This window comes from Saccoglossus kowalevskii, chromosome 11 (assembly GCF_978046115.1).
Source record: "Saccoglossus kowalevskii chromosome 11, keSacKowa6.1, whole genome shotgun sequence".
Lineage (NCBI taxonomy): Eukaryota > Metazoa > Hemichordata > Enteropneusta > Harrimaniidae > Saccoglossus > Saccoglossus kowalevskii.
In genome coordinates this window covers 32,610,830-32,615,207 of record NC_140651.1, presented here as the reverse complement: position 1 = coordinate 32,615,207, position 4,378 = coordinate 32,610,830, and the positions used below count along the sequence as shown (strand labels likewise).

The following is a 4,378-nucleotide window of genomic DNA, read 5'->3' as shown; positions in this document are numbered from 1 at the left end:
ATATCAATTCGTTAGCAGATGTCAATGTCTCAATCTGACTAAAATCTGATGTAGTGTAGGGGCTTTAATTATTTTGACTATAAACTTATTTTAATTTTATTTTTTATTATATTTGTTATTAATGCCCTTTTATTTTATTATTTTACTTTGATTTTGAGATTTTTTTTAATTCCGCCCTACCTACATCTGATCCGACGCCTATGTAAGTCCCGTTCAAGTCTCGCGTAAGTAACAGCCAATCACAGCCCCCCTTTTATACAGGCTGTCGGTTGCTTACTTTTCAGTGTATACGGGCTTTCTTTCTGTACATTATATTTTGCCCACTTGAATGAACCATTAATAGAAAATTGCTAGTATATTTTTATTTGCAAAAGAAATTCCACAGCATTTTACAATTTTTCTCATTACATTGAATATTTTTTTCACTTCCAACAAATGTGTACACTTCCAGATACATCTTCGCCAGCCAAGGTTCGTTCATTCAGTCATCGCTTCAATTTTACATCACTGAGCATAATTATCTAGAATGGAAGCAACAAAAATAAGTAAATCGTAATGATTAGAACACTGTAAACAGCTATAGTAAACAATGCAAACTGATTTTAAATTGTATAACGGTCACCGGCCCACGGCATCGACGCAGAAAATTGGAGCAAACAAATATTTCCTGATCAATTGCGATGTGTTCCAAATAAAAAATATTTTATTCCAGTCCAAATCAGCTCAATCACTTTAATAAAGAGTTATTGTATAATGTACAAAATGTTGATACAATTTGATGAATATTTACAGCTTCAATACCGTAGACGATTTTGGCCCGATCGTCAACAAAACATCACCCGTCTCCAGGGCAGGCGACTGGAAAAAGACACTGGTGTTCGGTCGAACCGGTGGAAACAAAATCAACACTCCCAGAATAACTATGCGGAATAACGATCTAAAGTCGAACCATTCGAGTCACAATATTAACGTAAAAATGACTTTCGTTGCATTTGACAATGATAAACTTACCGAAAAGTCGTGTTATTCACGGTCGCTAACGTCGGTATAATTCGCTATTTTATTTGAGTGTGTTTGCCACCCGGTGACGTCATCATGTGCGCTATAAAAGGAGGTATGTGATTCGTTGACTAAAATCGTCGATAGTGGGTCTCGTTGAAATCTCGTTACATAGGCGTCGGATCAGATGTAGGTAGGGCGGAATTAAAAAAAAATCAAAAAATCAAAATCAAAGTAAAATAATGAAATAAAAGGGCACTAATAACATAAGTAATAAAAAATAAAATTAAAATAAGTTTATAGCCAAAATAATTAAAGCCCGTACACTACATCAGATTTTAATCAGATTGTCAATGTCTGAGCGACGCACAGCTATTGGAAATTCATCGGTCATGTCACAGGTATTCGAAATGCATCGGACATCTCAGTTGAAAAGATTTTTATCTTCTGAGTAATGTTTGTTTTCACCATAGATATGTATATTAGAATGCAGTATTACAGGCCCTATGGTGTAATGGTTAGCACTCTGGACTCTGAATGCAGCGATCCGATTTCAAATCTCGGTAGGACCTTCGTTTATTTTGGTATGATGTATCGCCGAGATAAACATCGATATATACAAACTTGCGGCGCAGGAGGAATGCGACGTGCTCTCACTCCAATCTACAATAAATCCTTCCTTAAAATCATCATCTAAGGGCAGTTGCTGAAACAATAATACCATTCATGATATCAATGCGTGAGAAGGTGTCAATGTCTGAGTGACGCACAGGTATTCGAAATGCATTGGTCACCTCAGTTGAAAGGATTTTTATCTTTCTGAGTAATGTTTGTTTTCACCATAGAAATGTATATTGGAAGGAATTATTACAGGCCCAATGGTGTAATGGTTAGCACTCTGCACTTTGAATCCAGCGATCGGAGTTCAAATCTCGGTAGGACCTTCGTTAAATTTGGTATGAAACACCGCCAAGTTAAACATCGATATATACAATCTTGCGGCGCAGGAGGAATGCGACGTGCCCTCACGCCAATCTGTAATAAATCCTTCCGTAAAATCATCATCTGATGGCAGTTGCCAAAACAATAATACCATTCATGATATCAATGCGTGAGAAGGTGTCAATGTCTGAGTGACGAACAGGTATTCGAAATGCATCGGTCATCTCAGTTGAAAGGATTTTTATCTTTCTGAGTAATGTTTGTTTTCACCATAGAAATGTATATTGGAAGGAAGTATTACAGGCCCTATGGTGTAATGGTTAGCCCTCTGGTCTCTGAATCCAGCTATCCCAGTTCAAATCTCGATAGGACCTTCGTTTATTTTGGTATGATATATCGCCGAGATAAACATCGATATATACAAACTTGCGGCGCAGAATGAATGCTACGTGCCCTCACGCCAATCTGTAATGAATCCTTCCTTAAAATCATCATCTGAGGGCAGTTTCTAAAACAATAATGCCATTCATGATATCAATGCGTGAGAAGTTGTCAATGTCTGAGTGACGCACAGGTATTCGAAATGCATCGGTCATCTCCGTTGAAAGGATTTTTATCTTTCTGAGTAATGTTTGTTTTCACCATAGAAATGTATATTGGAAGGAATTATTACAGGCCCTATGGTGTAATGGTTAGCACTCTGCACTTTGAATCCAGCGATCGGAGTTCAAATTTCGGTAGGACATTCGTTAAATTTGGAATGATATATCGCCGAGATAAACATCGATATATACAAACTTGCGGCGCAGGATGAATGCGACGTGCCCTCACTCCAATCTGTAATAAATCCTTCCTTAAAATCATCATCTGAGGGCAGTTGCTAAAACAATAATACCATAATGATATCAATGCGCGAGAAAGGGTCAATGTCTGAGTGACGCACAGGGATTCATAATGCATCGGTCATCTCAGTTGAAAGGATTTTTATCTTTCTGAGTAATGTTTGTTTTCACCGTAGAAATGTATAAAGAAAGGAAGTATTACAGACCCTATGGTGTAATGGTTAGCACTCTGGACTATGTATCCAGCGATCCGAGTTCAAATCTCGGTAAGACCTTCGTTTATTTTGGTATGATATATCGCCAAGATAAACATCGATATATACAAACTTGCGGCGCAGGAGGAATGCGACGTGCCCTCAAGCCAATCTGTAATAAATCCTTGCTTAAAATCATCATCTGAGGGCAGTTACTAGAATAATAATTCCATCCATGATATCAATTCGTTAGCAGATGTCAATGTCTGAGCGACGCACAGCTATTGGAAATTCATCGGTCATGTCACAGGTATTCGAAATGCATCGGACATCTCAGTTGAAAAGATTTTTATCTTCTGAGTAATGTTTGTTTTCACCATAGATATGTATATTAGAATGCAGTATTACAGGCCCTATGGTGTAATGGTTAGCACTCTGGACTCTGAATGCAGCGATCCGATTTCAAATCTCGGTAGGACCTTCGTTTATTTTGGTATGATGTATCGCCGAGATAAACATCGATATATACAAACTTGCGGCGCAGGAGGAATGCGACGTGCTCTCACGCCAATCTACAATAAATCCTTCCTTAAAATCATCATCTAAGGTCAGTTGCTGAAACAATAATACCATTCATGATATCAATGCGTGAGAAGGTGTCAATGTCTGAGTGACGCACAGGTATTCGAAATGCATCGGTCACCTCAGTTGAAAGGATTTTTATCTTTCTGAGTAATGTTTGTTTTCACCATAGAAATGTATATTGGATGGAAGTATTACAGGCCCTATGGTGTAATGGTTAGCACTCTGGTCTCTGAATCCAGCTATCCCAGTTCAAATCTCGGTAGGACCTTCGTTTATTTTGGTATGATATATCGCCAAGATAAACATCGATATATACAAACTTGCGGCGCAGAATGAATGCTACGTGCCCTAACGCCAATCTGTAATGAATCCTTCCTTAAAATCATCATCTGAGGGCAGTTTCTAAAACAATAATGCCATTCATGATATCAATGCGTGAGAAGTTGTCAATGTCTGAGTGACGCACAGGTATTCATAATGCATCGGTCATCTCAGTTGAAACGATTTTTATCTTTCTGAGTAATGTTTGTTTTCACCGTAGAAAAGTATAAAGGAAGGAAGTATTACAGACCCTATGGTGTAATGGTTAGCACTCTGGACTCTGTATCCAGCGATCCGAGTTCAAATATCGGTAGTTCCTTCGTTTATTTTGGTATGATATATCGCCAAGGTAAACATCGATATATACAAACTTGCGGCGCAGGGGGAATGCGACGTGCCCTCACGCCAATCTGTAATAAATCCTTCCTTAAAATCATCATCTGAGGGCAGATTCTAAAACAATAATGCCATTCATGATATGAATGCGCGAGAAGG

General features: G+C 38.2%; 1 long non-coding RNA gene across 1 annotated transcript; it reads right to left on the bottom strand.

The window, feature by feature from the left end:
- Window positions 1–347: 347 nt before the first annotated feature.
- On the bottom strand, window positions 348–1,347 carry LOC146737153 (uncharacterized). Its single transcript, XR_014930972.1, has 2 exons — window positions 1,012–1,347; window positions 348–521 (listed from the first exon to the last, which is right to left on the bottom strand). It is a non-coding gene; the product is annotated as an uncharacterized LOC146737153 (long non-coding RNA).
- Between the last annotated feature and the right edge of the window lie 3,031 nt (window positions 1,348–4,378).